Genomic DNA, 24511 nt, shown 5'->3' on the forward strand with positions numbered 1-24511 from the left:
CGTTGGTATAACATCATCATCGTCACCACGCCGTCGTGCTGACAAGACTCTCCCTTCACACTCGGCTAGATCGGAGTTCGAGGGACGTCATCTGGCTGAACATGTGCTGAACTCGGAGGTGCCGTGCGTTCGGTACTTGATCGGTCGGATCGTGAATACGTACGACTACATCAACCGCGTCGTGCTAACACTTCCGCTTTCGGTCTACGAGGGTACGTGGACAACACTCTCCCCTCTTGTTGCTATGCATCACCATGATCTTGCGTGTGCGTAGGATTTTTTTTGAAATTACTACGTTCCCCCAACAGCTTTATAGTCTTGTCGAGCTGATTCTCAACTTCATTCTGAAACTCTTTGAACTTTTCAAAAGTTTCCGACTTGTGCCTCATCAAATAGATATATCCATATCTACTCAAGTCATCGGTAAAAGTCACGAAGTACTGATAGCCACCTCTAGAAGTTGTGCTCATTGGTCCACACACATCACTGTGTATTAGTTCCAACAGCTCGGACACCCTATCGCAACTCTTTGCGAAAGGAGACTTAGTAATCTTGCCGAGCAAGCATGATTCGCATGTCTCGAACGACCTGAAGTCGAACAAAGTTAGGAGGAGCCCATCATCATGGAGCTTCTTCATGCATTTCAAACTAATGTGTCCAAGCCGGCAATGCTAGAAGTACGTTGGATTTATCTCATTAGGCCTATGCCTCTTGACATTCACGTTATAGACCGGTTCCTGTTCCAGATTCAATGTAAACAGCCCATCAACAATGGGTGCATAGCCGTGGATCATTCCATTCAAATAAAATGAACAGCCATTGTCCTTTAAATTGAATTCATAACCCTGATTCATCAAGCATGAGGCAGAAATAATGTTTCGACTAAGTGCAGGTATGTAATAACAATTATTCAATTCCAGAATAAATCCAGAAGGAAGCTGGAGCTGCATCATGCCGACCTCCAACGCAACAATTCTTGCTTTGTTGCCGACCCTGATGTCAATCTCGCCTTGTGCCACACGCCTAGTTCTTACCAGCCCCTTCATCGAGTTGCAAATATGAACAACCGATCTGGTATCAAATACCCAAGAGCTACTAGGTATGTCAGCAAGGTAAATGTCTATAACATATGCAACAAGTGTACCTTTGCCTGAAGCAGCATTCCCGGCCTTCTTGCCATGCTCTGCAAGCCACTTGCTATAGTTCCTCTTCTAGTGACCAGTTTCCTTGCAATGATAGAAAATGGTCTTCGAGTTCGGTCCAGACTTCGACGCAACGGTGGAGGTTGCCGTCTCCGTGCCCTTTGCCTTAGTCTTTTTCTTGGACCAACTCTTCTTGAACTTAGCTGATTTCTGCACCATCAACACTTGATGTCTGCCTTTCTTAATATCCTGCTCTGCCACTTTGAGCATCCCATGCAATTCAATGAGCTTCTTATCCATGCCATGCATTAGTTCGAGATGAACATTCTATAGCTGGGCGGAAGAGAACCCAGAACTGCGTCAGTAGCCAGCTCATCCAAGAGCGGGAAGCACAAACGATCCAAAGCTTGCACATATCTGATCATCTTGATCACATGTGGGCTTTGTGGATCACCTTTCTTCATCTTGCAATCCATCAAGGATCGCCAGACGTTGACCCTTTCGGTCCTAGCCTGTGTCTGAAACATGCTCTTGAGACTCTCGATCATATCGTAAGCCTCAACATTTTCAAAATGTTGTTGCAAATCAGGCTCCATACAAGCTAGCATCAGACAACTGATCTCCGTTGATTCATCAATGAGTTTCTGGTAGGCATTCTTAGTTGTGGCACTAGCATTATCGGCAGGTTCCTCTGGAAGTGGATCCTCTAGAACTTGTTCCTTTTTATTATGCTTGAGAACAATTCTTAGATTTCTATACCAGGTGGTAAAGTTTGTTCCATTCAGTTTATCCTTTTCTAGAATTGATTTCAATGCAAAGTTGGGTTGAGCAGGTGGTGCCATTGATCTACAACAGAAAATATGCAATCACTAAGCAATGTGTTTATGTAGAGTAATTCAAGCCTAAACAAAAATATTCCCACTGAAGTCGGCATCCCTCCGCAAACTCTCAGTGATTTAGGATCCGACTAGCACATGCGACTAGTGAGCTTTAGCATCACTGCTAGACAACATGCCTATCCGGTAAGAAACTCCTTGCTAATCATATCTATATACGACTCTTGTCGGTTGGGAAGGTATCTCATACCCCAGCCCCCAACCTTCTTTGCCACAAGGCCCAAAACCGTTTTGATAGCCTTGTCAAGTTAACCTGATGCAGTGCATGTCCGTGTCCGACATGAACCCTTCAGTTCAAGGACACCTAGCAGCACCCCAATTCTATGAGCCCACTACTAGACGTACTTGATGTGCGAAGGTGTAACATCAGGGATGGCAATTCACTTGATATTAATGAGCGATCTTTCTACCATTCTAACATGCATAGAAACAAATAAGCATAACAATCACAAATAAACACATATTGTGAAATAGTATGGCTCCTTCATGGATGTTCTTCCAGGTCGGCTCCAACTCCGATGACCATCTAGAAACTCCATCTTGTTTGTCATGCCGGGACGCCAAGCCACCAACCTGATCTCTATTATCCAACTACTACAACTAGTAATGAATTTTACATGGAGTCACAAGTCGACATACAGGTAGTTATACAATATAATGACAGCACTTTGGCTCCTGCCGACTGACAAACATGACACGCAGGCCATGTATACTTTACATACATGCATCACATACACATGATCCATACTATTCACATAAAACCTGCAAACAAAGTTATGCATAGAATCACATTCTACCGGTTTGAGTGTCGGGTACGAAATACAAGGCGCTACGCACACGGCGGTCCAATTTTTCGATCTGACCGATCTCATTGATCATCGCGGGTCCGATTCGGATTTACGCTTCCCAGTTAACCCTGACGGCAGATACCGGCCGGTAGGGGTAGGTTGTGTCACGACCTCATCGACTCCGATCAACAGAAAACATAGCCACATCGATCCCCATGTGCAGTTGATCTCATGAACCATGCACACAGCCAATCTTATCAATGACGACAGATCTCATCTGCCGCCTCCACATATCTAATATGCATACGATCTGAATTCAAATCCTATAGCAGAGGCTCTGATACCACTCTTAGGTTCTATGGTAGGGTGCATCGACTGCAAATTAAAATTTTCCTACGCGCAGAACAACCAAGAACATGCTACGGGAGATGGATCACAGATCGTTACCACTAGACACAATGTCGTGCAGCGGAAGAAGAGTTGGTACAACACGTCCATGTGGATCGTCTCCTCCTCGCCCGATCTCCCTCGAACAACCGGTTGCCCGATCCCACGTACAGGTTCACCGGAGCAGTGCAAGTGCACCACCTCTAACGGTATCCGTGCATGCAGGAGGAACACCGTGCGGCGGACTGCTAGGTCCGATCACACAACTGGCGGCGAGTGGAGGTGTCTATTTGCAACACATGCAAACCCTAGTGACAGCGCCAAAGCGATCAATCTTTGAGTGTGCAGCACCTCCACTTTATATAAGCGTCCGTCGTGGGCTCAACACTTGGGCCTCGCACGGACCCTAAAGCCCATAAGTCTACTCGTCCACAATCTGAATACAGCTCGGATCACATCCGACCAGTGTCCTTGGATCCGACCTCGTAGGTTTTTTCCCTTAAGCGCGCGACCCCTTAGGTTCAAGCCGGCTTGGTCGCAGTTCAGATCACCTCCGAACTGCACGGTTAGTAGCGGCCCCTAGCAAGGCATGCCGAACACCAAGCAGACTATGAAGTTGGTTAGGCGTATCCGTACATCATTCTTTTGTTCCCTTTGCCACACGATACATGTTGTCGGGCTCAAGGAGACTCTATCATCCTTGTGCTAGCCCGACCTCTTTCTCGTTCCAGTGATGATGAGCATAAACCAGGTTATCTCATAATCCTTATCGCATGGCCATGCTTATCCTGGTCAGATCACACGAGGGGCCCAGAGTATATCTCTCCTGATCGGAGGGGCAAATCCCATCTTGCTCGACCATGTCTCGCAGCATGGGTCTGGACAAGCCTGAAACCTACCTTTGTAACTACCCAGTCACGGAGTAGCGTTTGGTAGGCCCAAAGCAAGTCTGTCACCATCCCGAGTATATGCGCCAGCTCAGGTCTTAGAACATAGAACATATGTTGTACTAGAGACTCACGGATGACATATCGCTGCGTCTCATAGTTGCGTCTGTCCGACTCGGACCTTATCTCAACTCGGATCCAACTACGTCGAATCCGACTAGATCCTTCCGAGTCCATATTATCCGGTTAGCATCCTATGCTCCATGGCTAGTAAGACCAAGCCATCCACCGTGTCATATGCTAGTCTAGTTGGCTGCGCGTCCACACAGCCCTTTCGACTGGGGACCTTTTAGGACGTTCATCATACAATGCATAGTCCCACAAACAAGTGTGACGCCCCAAGACCGATGCTCGAGAAGACTTCCATAGGTTCCGGGTTTCTCCGTGTGTTTCATTTTTGCTTGCTCCTTTTATTTTTGCATTGCATCATGTCATCATGCCATCATGTCATAAATCTTTTGCATCTCAACTAAATAAATTGTGTGGATCTTCGATCCATTTAAATCGAGGGAAGAGTGACTTCTCTTTATAACATATCATCCTAATATTTAGGGAGCTATTATATATATTCCATTAATTTGGAATCACCAAAACACACCTGTAAGTAATTCCTCAGGCCTTTGTTATCTCACATCTTGACCTCAAACTTTGCCCATATTTTTCTTTCATCGCTTTCTCGATCTCCACAAAATTCTGAACATTTTTGGACTCTCCAAAAATGTTTTGTTAATTAAAACTTATTTGAATCACATTCAAAAGTGTTTGAATGTAATCCTTCCAAGCGGTGCCAAATGCATTTTCTCGGAATGAACTCATTTTTATGAGTCCGGGAGATTTAACCGCATGCCCAAATGTTTTCTCTAACCCTCCTTTTCCATTTTTCTCCTCTCTTTACTTTCTGTTAAAGGAAATTGAGAGAGGTTAAGAGAGCAGAGCCCAATGGCCAAGCGACCTGCTTCACCGCAGCCCAGCTGGGCCTCCCAGCCATCTGTGCCTAGGCCCTTTTGGCCCAAGGCCATCCCACAGCCCAGCCGGCCCCTGCCTACCTAACCCTAGCCGACAGGGAGCCCGATCCCCATCTCCTCACGATCTCCTCTCCCCTCGCGCCGCCAGAGAGAGACCCGCAGCTCGATCCCTCTCCCCTCGTTTGTCTTCTCCCTCCCGAGCGCCATGGAGAGGACAGCGCCAACCTCCCTCTTCCTCAAGCTCCTCCTTCCTCCACCACCCTGGCCTGCTACCCCCCTCCTCGACCCGCCACCAGGGAGGAGTCCCGCTCGGTTCCCCTCGTCTGCCTCCTCGCCATGGCCCCTCACAAGTTGCCTCCGATGCTGCGCCTCACCTCCTGCCTCCTGCGCGCCTCCTCCTCGCCTAGTCCCCGTCGCCTGAGTGCTCAAGGAGAGGAGCTCCTCGAGCACCCGCGCCCGCAGCCATCGTCCTCTGTGCCCAGCAGAAGTCCCCGCCGGGTCCCGTCGCCCCCGTCTGCACCCCTCGCGCCTCTGCCTCGCCATGGAGCTCCGCCACCCATCTCTCTTCCTGTAGCGCGTTGTCGCGTGGATACTCGCCTCCGACCAGCGCCGTTACTCCTCTTGGTCCGTCCTCCTTCGTGTGGAGCAGCACCATCACGGTCCCTCTGCCCGAGTTATTACTCACCACCGACCAAAGCCGACCCAAGACAGGACCTTGCCAAGTCCACCCCGCTCCAGCCACGACACCGGCAAGACCACTGCTGCATCTGTACACCACGTTGTTGCTCGTGGCATGTCAAAACCATCTCTATGGATTTACGTCAAGTACCACGACGCCCGGAGTCCTCGGATCCATCAAGTTCCACTATGAGATGTACAACTACCGTCGACCTCGAAGACCTCGGATTCACCAAGTTCGCACGACGACAAGTGTGACCCTTGGGATGCGCCAAGTTCGTCTACACAAAAACGCCAAGTACCACTCATGTCGGCAAGACCCGCAAGTCGGACCCCGAACGATCAATGTCTCATGGACCGTGTAACACTACCGTCGCAAGAACGGGACCGGAAAGTCCGAAGACCCCAAGTACCACGACACCGATGACATGAACATCTACGGAAACTCGTGCAACGATAAACATGTACCCCTACTGTCACCGAGATCGCGAGAACCTCTACCGTCGACCCTAGAGCGTGCGAGAATGACTACTTCCACTACCGTCGTCGCGAGAACGTCTACTTCCTCTACTTTGCACCGAACGAGAACTGTCCCGCTTGCACGCTTCAAAGGTATAACCTCGAGACGACGCCCGTGAACGAATGCTTGCGATGTTTGAGATGCTCGTTGATGGTGTCCTTGACTAGGGGGTACTCATCACATCGTCTATCGATCAGTTGGATTGGGCCGAGGACCCCCATGGCCGCATACTCGTGGGCCAGTTCGGACAGCTGCCGCATACAAGGAAGATTCCACAAGACTTGGTGGTCAAGACAAGGACTCCTCCCCCACCGGCGTATTCGGCTAGGAATCTTGTTATCCTAGGCCTCTGGTGCATTATATAAACCAAGGGCCAGGCTAGTCGATACAGGAATATACAACAATCATACCATAGGCTAGCCTCTAGGGAGTTAGCCTCTACGATCTCGCGGTATATCAACCCTTGTAATACTCATTTCATCAATATCAATCAAGCAGGACGTAGGGTATTACCTCCATCAAGAGGGCCCGAACCTGGGTAAACATCGTGTCCCCTGCCTCCTGTTACCATCGATCCTAGACGCACAGTTCGGGACCCCCTACCCGAGATCCGCCGGTTTTGACACCGACATTGGTGCTTTCATTGAGAGTTCCGTTGTGTGATCGGCAAAAGGATCGATGGCTCGCCTGCAGATCAACTGCGACTTCGGCATCTTCGTCACCAGCTCGGCTGGTCACCTTGGCTCGACCAAGAACAGCGCCCCGTGTTCGGATCACCATGTTTGGACGAGGGCCTTCATCAAAATCAACTCCGATCTCTATCAATATTAGGGAGGAATCATCCATGGAGCTCGAGGGCTCAACGTCAACATTGCCCTCGGGTGGCCGTGCTGTTTTTATGTACAACGAACTTGTATTCGCCGTCACTGCCTCCTCGAGCATCGGTTTGACGATTGCTTCAGTGGAATAGTGCGGAATTACATCTACAACATCCATACAAAATTTCGTCGAGTTCCGATGGAGGAATTTCCGACAATCTACGATATACCGGAGCCCTGTCAAATCTGGACGGGAATCTGGACGAGTGTAGGGCGTGGTCTCCAGAGCCCAGCTCGGAGGTCCTTTGGAAGATCCAACCGTTCAAATACTTCAGAAATCGCATATCTACCACCCCTCCAAATTTTAGCTCGATCCAACGGTTCAAACTCTGGTAAACTTCCGATGAGTGGACCAATTTTCGGATCTGTTTTCTGCGCGAATACGGATCCGACCCGAATTTATGTTTCTTTATGAACGTGATATTGGACAACCTTTTTTAAAGAATTTTCTTCTATGGTATTGTGCGTTGTTTTTAAACACGTACCGATAAAATTTTAAGCCTCCTTCGAGGTAATCTTCACCATCACGCTGGTGTCAAACGAGTCCGGCGGTATTGCTCCACGGTTGCCGACCTGCGCTACACACGTCGCCGCTTTATTGAGCCGAGCTCAATTCCTTCGATCATCATCTTGGCAAGCCGAACAAGAGTTCGGCATCGCGAAGGATAAATCATTACCAGCATCGCCTCCCCACGGATTACACGGAGCGGGCATATCGGCATCACCGCACGGTCACTTCATCAAGCCGGCATCGACCACGTCACGACCTGCATCGGCAGGGCCGCACTATTGCTTCTTCAAGCTGGTGTCCATCACGCCGACCTACTTCGACTCATCGGCTGACATCGAGGCTTTGACATCTCGGCTGGACCGGGGGCTTCGTCATCTCTTCATCAACCTACTCCGGAGACTTCGGCGTCACTAGCCGACCAGCTCCGTCATGTTAGCTGGACCGAGGGCTTTGCCTCAGTGAGCCAACCTTTGCCAGCATCGCCATACCGTCGCTTTATCGCCACTCAGGCAATGGGTGTGCGGATCGAGTCCCAATTTTGGGAATCACCTTTCTTCGGATTGCTACAACAAATAAACCAGGTGCTATTAATCCAAGTATTTTTTGCTTGTTTAGGTTTTTTTTCCCAAGGAATTATTACTCTGGTTTGTCCATCATTTGTACACAGGTCTATCAAATGATGGCCGCATTAACAACGGTCGCGTGGTGGTTCGGTCAGTTTCTGTACATTGTCCGGCGAACGCCGCATCCAGAAATCCGACCGACCTGTGAATTCAGGCTTTGCCACACCTTTACCGCATCACGCCGACGCCCTGCATCAACATTGACTTCGGCGTCAGGCCATATTTCTTTTATTACTCACTTTGCATAAATTATTTATTATGCAACGATTTTTTTAATTATTATTATTATTACTATTATCTCTGGTTTGCACTATTTTTTGTGCACAGGAAAATGATCCGGGGACTTCGTCGTCACTCTGCCAGTCTGCATTGACTGTGCTATGTCACCACTTCGGCGTGTCGAGCTCTCCGCTCCGCCACCTCGGGATCGGCTTGGGGGATGGAACCTTGTCCCGCATCAAGCTCGGACCACGTCATCAATGCCGAACACATTAACTAGCTAAGTCGCTTTCATGCTCAAAGTTTTAATTTTTAACTTGTGTTCGGTTCGACCAAGCATTATACTTTTTTGGAAAAAAGTTGCTTGTAAAAAATTTCCTTGTCCAAACTTTGTTTGTGACACACATATTCAAATACCCCATTTATTTGGGGGCTTCCTTTATGAAGCTTTTCCTCTTGCATATGATTATACTTGTACGGCTTCGTTCCTTGTTCGTGTATTACGCCACAATATGCACCATATTGACTTAAGCGATTTGCAAGCTGGGTTGCCTGGCTCCTGTGCTTACCCCTACGTTCCCGATTGTTTGGCTAGGGAGTAAAGGGAGCACCTCTGTGATTGTCACGACCGGGTCCTCCGAGCTCTGACCTCAGACTGGGTGAAGCCGAAAGCTAGCGCTCTTATTGTTTTCAATCATGGTCGGCACACAACAGAACTCATGAGTACAAAAAATCTATTGCACAAGCCTCATAGCAATAATGAGCACCGAAGAAAGGTATCGGTGGGGGTACTATTTTCTTCGAAGATGCTTCTTACACTTCGTTTGTAATATAGCATAAGTTCCCTGAGCGCGCTTTGTCTGTTACAGCCTTATGGCCCGGTTGCCTGGTTATCGGAAACACTGTTGATATTCTCGACAGGTGGAGTACATAACACTTTTCGGTCCTTGACCGAAGAGGGAGAAGTCGACGGTCGGTTAAGACGCGTTTAAAGTTCGGTTGAACAAAGATATGATATTAGTACTTCGGTACATACAATCATTATACATAAAATTCTTTTACCCAAGTCACTTGGGGGCTCTTAAATTTATATGAGCCATTTTATAATAAGTGTTCTTCTTCTTAGTCGTTGCAAAGTTTTTATTACTATTATTATTTATCATTCCTTTTTTCGACATGAGCGTGTGGTCACTAGCCGGGGAGCCTAATTTCTCTCTCAAAGCCGCTAGAGTTTAGTTTGCTAAACTGGCCTAATGAGAAGTACTCCGCCTTCGGGATAGGAGGTTGAAGCCGTAGGCTGACCCGCTTGAAGTCTTGAGATCGGATGTGTCATATTAATGCACGACAGAAGCACAAATTTTCCCCAATTTTCGGATTGGCACCGAACACTTGATCTTGTTCGGACGTCAAGTTTTTACTGTCGTTTTTTGGTTTTCCAAGCTTATGGCACTTTTAAACTATTTGTGTGTTTTCAGCACAAGTCTCGCAGTGCAACGCCGGACACCTTTAGAGATTCGGTAAAAACATTCTCGGATATTGCTATATATGCATCGGTTTCCAATTGTGTCTTCGGTCAATAGTTGGGTTGCCCGGGCTCCTGTGCTTGCCTCCTACGTTCCGCTTTGTTCGGCTAGGTGTGCAAAGGGAGAACCACTGCGATTGTGCTTCCAGCTCACATGGTTAAGCACCTCAGTGGAGAAAGCCGAAAACTGACTGTCACAATAAGCGTAAACTGGTCAGCGATCCGATGACTGTGTTAAATGACGGGCCATTCATAACATTGGCCGAAGTGTTTACGGCTTGACCTCGACTATCACCAAACACTACCGGGGGCTAGTAACTGTCCTCCCTAACTAAATCCTCAATATTTTGCTCTTACATTAGGGCTGAGGTTTCATGATCATGCTTAGCATGACAACCCAAAGAAAGGAACCAATAGCGGGTCTATTTTCTTTTGAAGACATTTCTTATGTTAAATAGTAATATAACATATCTCTCTGTGTACCTTTCTTCATAAGACCGTATGGCCAGATTGCCTTGTTTGTCATAAATCTTTGCCCTCATAAAGGCTTCATAAAGTAGGACAAACACTCCTCGGCTACTAGCCGAGGAGGTGGAAGCCGATGGTCGGTCAACAAAGTTTTGTACAATGCGGATCCAAGCATTAATGACGTAAAGTACATGGATACATAGAGTCATTACACATAATTTGTGATTTTACTATGGATATCGATCCTTAATTCGGCCACCCGTGCCCGCATTAAGGCTGGGGGGCTACTGGGCTTCGGCCTTATTATTTACAAATATTAAAGGGGCACATCGATCCCCTGATCTGGTGTTGCCACCCGACCAGTGTCTCGGGGGCTACTGCATTGCCTGTTCAATGCAGAAAATTTTAAGTGCAATACAGTTGCCAAGGAGATTTTGATCCTCAGGTTGGTCGGCCGCACCCAACCTGAGTCTCGAGGACTAAGCACGCCGCTTTTTGTGTCCCAAAGTATTTTGCCGAGCTAGGACTTGATCCTTAGGCCGATTTTGCAAATCAACTTGAGTCTCAGCGGCTACTGGGATCAGCGGTCTTACGTCATCCTTCAGGTGCATCTCGGGTTTTAGACCGATACACACCTTGAGGGCTACTGGCCATATATCTCAGCAGAGAATAAATTGCAATAATAAAAAATATTGACAAAAAATCGGCCCACGGTCGGGGTGGTGCACCACCTCGGAAGCAGTCCGGCATAAAGCTCAGGCGCTAGTGGCTGGCTCCATATAGGGCATTTCCGGCATTAAGCTCGGCTCCTTCAACTTTTTTGAACCAAGGTGATATGACACCTCGGATATAGTCCGGCGTTGGAGCTGGGACACTGTCCGGCGTTGGAGCTCGGATATAGTCCGACGTTGGAGCTCGGATACAGTCCGGCATTGGAGCTTGGACATAGTCCGGCGTTGGAGCTCGAATACATTCCGGCGTTGGAGCTCGGAAGCGGTATGGCATTGGTTCTCGGCCGCAAAAGATACCTCAAATGTAGTCCGGCGTTAGAGCTTGGACGCAAGAGGACACTGCCTCCTGGGAACAACTTCAAACCCGAGGTGTGGCATAAAAATAACAAGGCATTGATAAAGGCCGGCAACTTAAAGGGGCTCCTCGGATACCCGACGTGTAAACTCGCCGAATGCATTTCGGCGATCCTCAAGATCGAAGATGAGAAGATTTGTTGAACCAGTTTTCAAGACCGTCAACCGAAGATGAAGAACAGTTTGGAAGAATCAAGGAGTGTCCCTAACTTGAAGACCGGTTCGGGGGGCTACTGACGGTGTCCTGGACTAGGGGGTACTCATCACATCGTCTATCGATCAGTTGGATTGGGCTGAGGACCCCCATGGCCGCATACTCATGGGCCAGTTCGGACAGCTGCCGCATACAAGGAAGATTCCACAAGACTTGGTGGTCAAGACAAGGACTCCTCCCCCAGTGGCGTATTCGGCTAGGACTCTTGTTATCCTAGGCCTCTGGTGCATTATATAAACCAGGGGCCAGGCTAGTCGATACAGGAATACACAACAATCATACCATAGGCTAGCTTCTAGGGTTTAGCCTCTACAATCTCGCGGTAGATCAACCCTTGTAATACTCATATCATCAATATCAATCAAGCAGGACGTAGGGTATTACCTCCATCAAGAGGGCCCGAACCTGGGTAAACATCGTGTCCCCTGCCTCCTGTTACCATCGATCCTAGACGCACAGTTCGGGACCCCCTACCCGAGATCCGCCGGTTTTGACACCGACACTCGTGTTTTCACCGTGCCCAAATTGTCGCTCGTTTCCTTGTCGCCAAATCATGGGACACCCGGAATCCGGGAGCGCCCCGCCATCTTTTGCACGCATCCGCACACTTCTCCTTTGCATCGGTATCTCGATCGAGTTACCGGAACTGGAACGTTGCCGTGGCACCGTTTTCGTTATCGTTGTCGTGGCACCCCTTTTCCTTTCCACCACGGTGGCAAATGCTTCATAATGCTCTTGTCAAACTTTTAATAAAAATTGCATAAACTTGCACATGTCATCCGCATCATGTTAACAACATCAAGAATGTTTAAAATTGTTGTTGGTATTAATTTGCTAAAGGCATATGGGGATTTACCGGATTTGTTGTTTGCTGTATCCGGCCCCATTTAAATTGTTTAGATATATAATTCCTTTATGTTTCACCTCTTGACATGCTTAACAACATTTAATATTGTTGGGTACATAAACAAGATCGAACTAAATAACTTGAATGTGGTGTTTCGTCAATATGCAACGGAGTTGCATATTGAGCTCCACTTAATTTGTAGGGTTGTTTGTGCACTTTGCCATGCCATGCCTCATTAAACCGGACATGCATCATACTTGTTTGTGCATCGTGCCATGCTTATGTGATGATTGTTTACTATGTTGTTTGTTTTCTTTCCGGTGTTGCTTCTTCGGGTTAGTTCCGATAATGTTGCGTTTGTGAGGATCCGTTGGCTACGTCCGTTTGTCTTCTTCATGGACTCATTCATCTTCCTTGCGGGATCTCAGGCAAGATGACCATACCCTCGAAATCACTTCTATCTTTGCTTGCTAGATGCACGCTCTATTGCTATGCCTATGCTGCGATACCTACCACTTGCTTATCATGCCTCCCATATTGCCATGTCAAACCTCTAACCCACCTTGTCCTAGCAAACCGTTGTTTGGCTATGTTACCGCTTTGCTCAGCCCCTCTTATAGCGTTGCTAGTTGCAGGTGAAGATTGGAATTTGTTCCATGTTGGAACATGGATATTTTGTTGGGATATCACAATATCTCTTATTTAATTAATGCATCTATATACTTGGTAAAGGGTGGAAGGCTCGGCCTTATGCCTGGTGTTTTGTTCCACTCTTGCCGCCCTAGTTTCCGTCATACCGGTGTTATGTTCCTTGATTTTGCGTTCCTTACACGGTTGGGTTATAATGGGAACCCCTTGACAGTTCGCCTTGAATAAAACTCCTCCAGCAAGGCCCAACCTTGGTTTTACCATTCGCCACCTAGCCTTTTTTCCCTTGGGAGTCGCGCATCCCGAGGGTCATCTTTATTTTAACCCCCCCCCCCCCCGGGCCAGTGCTTGTCTAAGTGTTGGTCCGAAACAGAGCCACTTGCGGCGCCACCTCGGGGAAACTTGAGGGCTGGTTTTAGCTGTACGTAGTGTTCATCCGGTGTTGCCCTGAGAACGAGATATGTGTAGCTCCTATCAGGATGTCGGCGCATCGGGCTGTCTTGCTGGACTTGTTTTACCATTGTCGATATGTCTTGTAACCGGGATGCCGAGTCTGATCGGATTGTCTTGGGAGAAGGAATATCCTTCGTTGACCGTGAGAGCATGTGATGGGCTAAGTTGGGACACCCCTGCAGGGATATGATCTTTCGAAAGACGTGCCTGCGGTTATGGGCAGATGTGAATTTGTTAATGTCCGGTTGTAGAAAACCTGAGAACTTAACTTAAGTAAAACGCATCAACCGCGTGTGTAGCCGTGATGGTCTCTTTCCGGCGGAGTTCGGGAAGTGAACACGGTGTTGGAGTTATGCTTGAACATAGGTAGTCTAGGATCACTTCTTGATCACTTCTAGTTCTCGAACGTGCTTTGCCTTCTCTTCTCGCTCTCATCTGCGTATGTTAGCCACCATATATGCTAGTGCCTGCTGCAGCTCCACCCCATACCTTTACCCTTCCTATAAGCTTAAATAGTCTTGATCGTGAGGGTGTGAGATTGCTGAGTCCCCGTGACTCACAGATACTTTCAAAACCATCTTGCAGGTGCCGATGATATCGTGCAGGTGACGCAACCGAGCTCAAGGAGGAGCTCGATGAAGATCGTGTTTGTTAAGTTGTTCCGTTTTCCAGTTGATCAGTAGTGGAGCCCAGTTGGGACGATCGGGGATCTGTGTAGCATTTGGGGTAGTCTTCTTTTATTTTGGGTTCTGTAGTCGGACCTTGATTGTATCTAGATGATGTAATGCTTTATTCATGTATTGTGTGAAGTGGCGATTGTAAGCCAACTATGTACCTCCTTTCTTATTCATTACATGGGTTGTTGTGAAGATTACCTCACTTGCGACATTGCTTTCAATGCGGTTATGCCTCTAAGTCGTGCTTCGACACATCGGAGATATAGCTGCATCGAGGGCGTTACAACAAGTCACGTACTTGCTGATACACATCATTGATAATGTCCAAGGACTATCTTTATTCATAAACACATAGGAAATATCATCATACATGATTGCCTTTAGGGCATATCTCCAACATCCAAGTGCTCCCAAGGACAAGTTCTATGACAAGGTCATCAACCCATACCTTCTAGAGGTGTTGCAACACCCTCAAACCATTGATATGCATGAGGGGGTGCTTCACATCCGGGATGTTCAAGGGCCAAGGAGGACCGGAAGCATGGAGGCCAGGCTCAAAGCAGTGGAGGAGTGGAGCAGGAAGTCTTCAAGTGCAAGGGGATGGTGGAACGCGGAATCAATGCCAACCACTCCATGATCACGGAATTCACCCGTGACCACAAGCTTGACACCAAGGATATCGGAGAGGTCATCTTCAAGCTTCATGAGAAAAACAAGCATCTCCAAGCCCAGATCTATGACCTACAAAACCAAAACTATGAGTATGAATACATATTTAAGGGGATGAGTTCGGCTGTAGATTTGAGGATTCCAGAGACCCATTCATCCTTTTACGATGGTGAGCCTATGCCTTGGAATACGGAGGACAAGCCTTCCGCTTCATCAACCTCATCACCACCACCTCCGAAGAAGGAGACTTGAGTACATGGGTATGGGCACTCCCCTCGGCTTGTGCCAAGCTTGGGGGAGGTCCCCCGGTATCGTATCACCATCACATATTTACCTTTACTGTTTATCTTAGTTTGATCCTTTTGGTTTTATTATCTAGTAGAATAAAAGTTTTAGTATTATCTAGTTTTTGAGTTTTGCCTTGTGATCTATCTATGTAATCGAGTCTGTGAGTTATATAATAAAGAGTAGTTTTGAGTTGAGGGCTTTGCTTTCTTACCTTGATCTTAGAAAATAAAGAAAAAATAAAAGAAGTAAAAAGATTATATAATGATCTTATGGAGAGTGATGACTTCACATATAAGGAGTATGATGAATAAAATTTGTTAAGGGTTGACAAACATAGTGTTAGTCATTGTTGCAATTAATAGGAAGTAATAAAGAAAGAGAGGTTTCACATATAAATACACTATCTTGGACATCTTTTATGATTGTGAGCACTCATTAAAATACTATATGCTAATAAATTGATGTTGGACAAGGAAGACAACATAATGGGTTATGTTTTCTTATATCCTAATAGAAGTCATATTATCATGGATCCTCCAACATGTTGTGCTTTCTTCTCACCCAATGCTAGCCAAATCTTTTGCACCATGTAGGGATACTACTTGTGCATCTAACATCCATCAACCAAGTTTTGCCATGAGAGTCCACTATATCTACCTATGGATTGGTAATATCCTTTAACTAAGTTGTCATCGGTGCAAGCAATAAAAAATTACTCTCTAAATATGTATGATCTTTTAGTGTGAAGAAAATAAACTCTATACGAACTTGTGATATAGAAGAAATAAAAGTGACGGACTGCATATTTAAGTTATTTATCACAAGCCGCAATATAAAGTGATGTTCTTTTGCATTAAGATTTCGTGCATCCAACCATCAAAGCGGATGAAAACCTCTGCTTCTCTCTGCGAAGGGCCTATCTTTTGCTTTTACCTTCTACCTTTATACAAGAGCCATGGTGATCTTTGATGTCGCTTGAACTACGTCGGTATTTCCCCAAAGAGGAAGGGATGATGCAGCACAACTACGGTGGGTATTTCCCTCAGTTATGAAACCAAGGTATCAATCCAATAGGAGAACCGAGCAACTGTAAACGGTACCTACACACTGATACGTCTCCAACGTATCTATAATTTTTTGTTGTTCCATGCTGTTATATTATCATTCTTCGATGTTTTACAATCATTTTATAGCAACTTTATATCATTTTTTGGGACTAACCTATTGACATAGTGCCCAGTGCCAGTTGCTGTTTTTTTACTTCTTTTTTACTTCACAGAAAATAAATACCAAACAGAGTCCAAACGCAGCGAACCTTTTTGGAGATTTTTTCTGGACCAGAAGGCACAAGTTGGGCCAAGGAAGTACTAGAGGGGGGCTTCAAGCGGAGCACAACCCACCTAGGCGCGCCTGGGGGCCCAGGCGTGCCCTGGTGGGTTGTGCCCACCTTGGTGGCCTCCCGCGCCGCCTCTTTGCTCTATAAATACCCCAATATTTCAAAGAACCTGGGGGAGACGATGAAACACAATTCCAACTGCCGCAAGTTCCAGAAACCATAGATCCAATCAAGACACCATCAAGGAGGAGTTCATCATCCTCATAGGTGCCTCTCCCATGATGTGTGAGTAGTTCATTGTAGACCTACGGGTCCGTAGTTAGTAGCTAGATGGCTGCCTCTCTCTCTCTCTTGATTCTCAATACAATGTTCTCTTGGAGATCTATTTGATGTAACTCTTTTTGTGGTGTGTTTGTTGGGATCCGGTGAACTTTGAGTTTATGATCAGATCTATGTTTTTATCCATGGAAGTTATTTGAGTCTTTTGATCTCTTATATGCATGATTACTTATATCCTCGTATTTCTTCTTTGAATCTTTGGTTTAGTTAGGACGACTAGATTGATGTTTCTTGCCATGGGAAGAGGTGCTTTGTGATGGGTTCGATCTTACGGTGCTCAATCCTAGTGATAGAAGGGGAAATGACACGTATGTATTGTTGCTATTAAGGATAAAAAGACGGGGTCTATTCCTACATGAATAGATCTTGTCTACATCATGTCATTGTTCTTATTGTATTGCTCCGTTTCTCCATGAACTTAATACACTAGATGCATGCTGGATAGCGATTGATGGGTGGAGTAATACTAGTAGATGCAGGCAGGAGTCGGTCTACTAATTTTGGACATGATGCCTACGTAGTGATCATTGCCTGGATATCATCATGATTATTGAAGTTTTATCAATCGCCCAACAGTAATCTGTTTACCCGTTGTATGCTATTTTTCTCGAGAGAAGCCACTAGTGAAATATGCGGCCCCCGGGTCTCTTATTTATTGGAAAGCAAAAATGATAAAGAATAGACCCGGTCAGCCTAGATTTCACTAGTGGCTTCTCTCAAGAAAATAGCACATGGTGGGTAAACAAATTACTATTGGGCAATTGATAAAACCTCAAATAATTATGACAATATCCAAGCAATGATCAATATATATGCATCACGTCCAAGATTAGTAGACCGACTCCTGCCTGCATCTACTACTATTACTCAACACATTGACCGCTATCCAGCATGCATCTAGTGTATTAAGTTCATGGAGAAATGGAGTAATGCAATGAGAACGATGACATGATGTAGACAAGATCTATTCATGTAGGAATAGACCCCATCTTTTTATCCTTAATAGCAATGATACATACGTATCTTGCTGCCACTTCTATCACTGGGAAAGAACATCGCACGATCGAACCCATCACAAAGCACCTCTTCCCATGGCAAGAAAAATCAATCTAGTTGGCCTAACTAAACCAAATATTTGAAGAAGAAATACGAGACTTTAAATAATCATGCATATAGGAGATCGGGAACTCAAATAACTTTCATGGATATATAGATCTGATCATAAACTCAAAGTTCACCGGATCCCAACAAACACACCGCAAAAAAGAGCTACATCGAATAGATCACCAAGAGACCATTGTATTGAGAATCAAAAGAGAGAGAGAGGAAGCCATCTAACTATTTCCTATGGACCCGTAGGTCTATGATGAACTACTCACGCATCATCGGAGAGACACCAATGAGGATGATGAACCCCTTCGTGATGGTGTTTAGACTGGATCTCGTGGTTCTAGAACTTGCGACAGCTGGAATTGTGTTTCGTCGACTCCCCTAGGGTTTTTGGAATATTTGGGGATTTATATGGCAAAGAGGCGGTACGGGAGGCCACCGAGGTGGGCACAACCCACCAGGGCACGCCTGGGCCCCCAGGCGAGTACAGGTGGGTTGTGCCCCCTCAGGGCACCCCTCTGGTACTTCTTTGGCCCAAGTTATTTCTTCTGGTCCATAAAAATTCTCCAAAAACTTTCGCTGCGTTTGGACTCCGTTTGGTATTGATTTTCTGTGAAGTAAAAAACAAGCAAAAAAACAGCAACTGGCACGGGGCACTATGTCAATAGGTTAGTCCCAAAAATGATATAAAGTTGCTATAAAATGATTGTAAAACATCCAAGAATTATTATATAACAACACGGAACAAGAAAAAAAATTATAGATACGTTGGAGACGTATCAGCATCCCCAAGGTTAATTGCTACTTGTCCTCGAGTTGGTAAATGATAAAAAACAGAATTTTTGATGTGGAATGTTGCCTAACTTGTTCATCACATATTCTTTTCTTTTGTAGCATGGACATTTGGACTTTTATATGGTTCAAAGCAATAGTCTAGTTTTGACATGAAGATTTAAATACTCAAGCATATAAACAAGCAACTATGTCTTTCAAAATATCAACACTAAAGCAAGTTATTGCTAGCCCATCATGCTCAATCATTGATCCATTCATGAAACACACTCACATATTAGCTATACCCAATGCTCAAGTACGATCATAGTGCCCCTTAGTTGGTGCTTTATAAGAGAATATGGAGACTCAAATACAAATAAAAATTACATAAAGTAAATGGAAAGGCCATTCACAGAGGGAAGTAGGGATTTGTAGAGGTGCCAGATCTCAAAGCATAAATTGAGAGATAAAAAATTTGAGAGGCATACTTTTCCCGTCAATGAAAACAACCGAGCAATTCCCAACACTTTCCATACTAGATATATCATAGGCGGTTCCCAAACAGAAAATAAATTTTATTCCTTTTTCTGGCATTCTTTCACATTCCATGGCTAGCCGCATCCACGGGTACCATCCATACCAACACTTTCCAAGGAATTTATTATTTGACAACATAAAGTAAATTTCTTTTTCATTTCGGGACTGGGCATCCCTATTACCGCCGTACTCTCGTGCAATGACAAGTGAATAAACACTCATCTTGAGAATAACACATCTAGCACGGAAAATATTGTCCACCCCCTGCCGCTTCATGAGCGGTACGAGCACACAAAAAGGAAATTTATTTTGAAAATTAGAGATGGCACATACAAATTTTCTTAGAACGGAACAGGAGTACCGCATATAGGTAGGTATCGTGGACTCATGTGGCAAAACTGGGTTTAAGGATTTTGGATGCACAAGTAGTATCTCTACTTAGTACAAGTGAAGGCTAGCAAATAGATTGAGAAGCATCCAACCAAGAAATGAAAAATCACATAAGCGAGCATTAAGCATAACTAATACTGAATAATGCACCACAAGTAAGATGTAATTTCATTGCATAACTATTGACTTTCGTGCTTGCATAGGGAATCACAAACCATAACACCAATATTCTTACTAAACCATAATTACTCACCAACATGACTCACATATTATTATCATCATATCACAAAACTATTACAACGAATCAAGTTTTGTCCAATGATATTCATGAAAGTTTTTATTATATCCCTCTTGAATATCTATCACTTTGGGACTAATTTTGTATGTTGCTTTTTTATAAGCTCAAACAAATCTAAGTGAAGAACATGAGCCAAAATTTTCATCTCTCAAAATAATATAAGTGAAGCATGAGAGAATTTCTTCAAAAATTTACTAACTCTCAAATAAATCTAAGTGAAGCATGAGAGCATTTCTTCAAAAATATTAAAGCACACTATGCTCAAAAAGATATAAGTGAAGCACTAGAGAAATTACATAGCTCAAAGAATTTAAGTGAAGTATAGAGAGTAATTCTAACAAACCATAGCATAATTTTGGCTCTCTAAATTGGTGTGTCCAGCAAGGATAGATGACGCAAACTAAAATGTGAAACAAGCAAAGACTCATATATTACAAGACACTCCAAGCAAAACTCATGATATGTGATGAATAAAAATATAGCTCCAAGTAAAATACCGATGGTCATTAGAAGAAAGAGGGGATGCCTTCCGAGGCATCCCAAAGCTTAGCTGCTTGTTTCTCTTTGAATAATAACTCAGGGTTCCATGGGGCATCCCCAAGCTTAGGCTCTTTTCACTCCTTATTCCTTCATCCATCGTGATCTCACCCAAAACTTGAAAACTTCAGTCACACAAAACTCAACAAAACCTTCGTGAGATCCGTTAGTATAAGAAAGCAAATCACCACTCTAAGTACTGTTGCAAACCCATTAATATTTTGTTTTTGCATTATATCTACTGTATTCCAACTTTACCATGGCTCATACCCCCCCCCCCCGAATACAACCATAGATTCATCAAAATAAGCACACAACGCAAAGAAAACATAATATGTCAAAAACAGAATAGTCTGCAGCAATATGAAAACTTCATATACTTATATAACTCCAAAAATTCTGAAAAAAAAACAAGAAGGTGTAGGCAATTTGTATGTCAATCTTGTGTAAAAAAATTCAGAATTTCTTGTTGCTTCTGTGATTTACTAAAATTATTTTATTGTACGCAAAAGTTTTTGTTTTCCAACAAGATCAAATCAACTATCACCAAACATAATCCCAAAGGCTTTACTTGGCACAAACACTAACTAAAACATAAAAAGCACAACCATAACAGAGGCATAATTGTGCAAACACCCAAGAACAGAAATAAAAAGGCAAAAATAAAATTTATTCATTGGATTGCCTCCCAACAAGCGCTATCGTTTTATTCCCCTAGCTAGACATAATTCATAGATTCAAGTGTTATCATCCTTAGTTCTAGATCCATAAGATGCCCTCATGATTGATTCATATGGTGGCCTAATTCTTGTTCTAGGGAAGTATTCCATACTCTTCCTTAGTGGAAATTGAAATTTAATGTTGCCTTCTTTCATATCAATCACGGCACCTATAGTGCGTAAAAACGGCCTACCAAGTATAATTGGACAAGACAGATTGCAATCAATATAAAGAACAATAAAATCTGTGGGCACATTATTCCTATTTGTAAGAATAAGAACATCATTAATTCTTCCCATAGGCTTTTTAATAGTAGAATCCTCCAAGTGCAAATTAAGAGAACATTCTTCAATATCGGTAAGACCAAGCACATCACATAGAGATTTCAGAATTGTGGAAACACTAGCACCCAAATCACACAAGGCAAAACACTCACAATTTTTAATCTTGACTTTGATAGTAGGTTCCCATTAATCATGTAATTTTCTAGGAATTTAGATCTCTAACTCCAAATTTTCTTCTAAAGCTTTCATCATGGCATCTACGATATGTCTAGTAAAATCTTTATTTTGTTCATAGGCATGAGGTGAATTTATCATGGATTGCAACAAACAAATACAATCAATCAAAGAGAAATTATAACAATTAAAGTCTTTGTCATCCAAAAGAGTGGGCACATCACTAGTTAAAGTTTTGATCTCTCGAAACCCACTTTTATCAATTTTCTCATCCAGATTTTCACCCTCTGAATTATCGGGACGCCTTCTAGCTAAAGTTAACTCTTCTTTAGTCCCTTTATGATCAATTTAAATTTTGCTAAACAAGGAATCAATAGAAGAAACACCAATTACTTTAAGATCTTCGTCATTTTTATCTTCTAAAGAAATTGGTTTAGCGGCCATTTGATTTACTAGGGTAGCTTGTGCATCTGATATTATTCCTAGCAAATTTTCAGCAAAAGCATACTTAGATTTGATATTACAAACTTCTCTACTAATATCATCAAGTTGTTTTGTTATATCATCTAACACAACAGAGTGTTCCTTAAGTTCTTCAGTAAAATACTTATTGTGCTCAAATTGAGTAGTCATATATTCCATGGTACTTTTTTCAATATCAAGAAAAATATTGGGGTAAGCAACATCATAGTATTTCCTTTGACACATCGCAACTACGCAAACAAGATTGCACACACAAAACAGATCTGACAAGAAAACGGCAAACGAAAAAGAGCGCGAAGAAAACGGTAAATTTTTGTGAAGTGGCGGGGATGAAAACGAGAGGCAAATGGCGAATAATGTAAATTGTAAGGAGATGAGATTTGTGATTAGGAACCTGATAGATGTTGATGATGTCTTCCTGGCAACAGCGCCAGAAATTCCTTTTGATGTCGCTTAAACTACATCGATATTTCCCCAAAGAGGAAGGGATGATGCAGCACAACTACGGTGGGTATTTCCCTCAGTTATGAAACCAAGGTATCAATCCAGTAGAAGAACCAAGCAACACTATGTAAACGGTACCTGCACACAAAGAACAAATACTTGCAACCCAACGTGTATAAGGGGTTGCCAATCCCTTCTTCGGGTAACGGCACCAAAAATTGTCAAGTTGACGGGATAAAATTGTGATAGATTGGAAAAATAAATCTCGATGAAACACACACAAAAAAGAAGTAACAAAAAAGTGCAGCCAACTATTTTTGGGTTTTTGGAATAATAGATCTGAAAATAAAAGTGGCAAATAATAGATCGGAAAGCAAATATGATAAAGAATAGACCCGGGGGGCGTAGATTCACTAGTGGCTTCTCTCAAGAAAATAGCACACGACAGGTAAAAAAATACTGTTGGGCAATTGATAAAAACTCAAATAATTATGAAGATATCCAGGCAATGATCAATATATAGGCATCACATCCAAGATTAGTAGACCGACTCCTGCCTGCATCTACTACTATTACTCCGCATATCGACCGCTATCCAGCATGCATCTAGTGTATTAAGTTCATTGAGAAACGGAGTAATGCAATTAGAACAATGACATGATGTAGGCAAGATCTATTCTTGTAGGAATAGACCCCATCTTGTTATCCTTAATAGCAACGATACATACATGTCTTGCTGCCCCTTCTGTCACAGGGAAAGAACACCGCATGATCGAACCCATCACAAAGCACCTCTTCCCATGGCAAAAAAATGATCTAGTTGGCCTAACTAAACCAAAGATTCGAAGAAGAAATACGAGGCTATAAATAATCATGCATGAGATCAAGAACTCAAATAACTTTCATGGATATATAGATCTGATCATAAACTCAAAGTTCATCGGATCCCAACAAACACACCGCAAAATAGAGTTACATCGAATAGATCTCCAAGAGATCATTGTATTGAGAATCAAAAGAGAGAGAGGAAACCATCTAGCTACTGCCTACGAACCCGTAGGTCTATCATGAACTACTCACGCATCATCGGAGAGGCATCAATGAGGATGATGAAACCCTCCGTGATGGTGTTTAGATTGGATCTCGTGGTTCTGGAACTTGCGGCGGCTAGAATTCTGTTTCGTCGACTCCCCTAGGGTTTTTGGAATATTTGGGGATTCATAGGGCGAAGAGGAGTGCGGGAGACCACCGAGGTGGGCACAACCCACCAGGGCACGCCTGGGGGCCCATGCGCGCCCTGGTGGGTTGTGCCCCGCCTTAGGGCACCCCTCTGGTACTTCTTTGGCACAATTAGTTTCTTCTGGTCCATAAAAATTCTCCAAAAAGTTTCGCTGCATTTGGACTCCGTCTGGTATTGATTTTCTGTGAAGTAAAAAATAAGCAAAATAGCAACTGGAACTGTACACTATGTCAATTGGTTAGTCCTAAAAATGATATAAAGTTGCTATAAAATGATAATATAACAACATGGAACAAGCAAAAATTATAGATACGTTGGAGCCGTATCAATCTTCACCTTTATTTTTTACACTCTTTCTTTTTGGCAAGCACTATGTGGTGGGGAAAGATCCAGACATATATATCCACTTGGATGTAGGTT

The sequence above is a fragment of the Triticum urartu genome, chromosome 3 (genome assembly GCF_003073215.2).
Source record: "Triticum urartu cultivar G1812 chromosome 3, Tu2.1, whole genome shotgun sequence".
Taxonomy (NCBI): domain Eukaryota; kingdom Viridiplantae; phylum Streptophyta; class Magnoliopsida; order Poales; family Poaceae; genus Triticum; species Triticum urartu.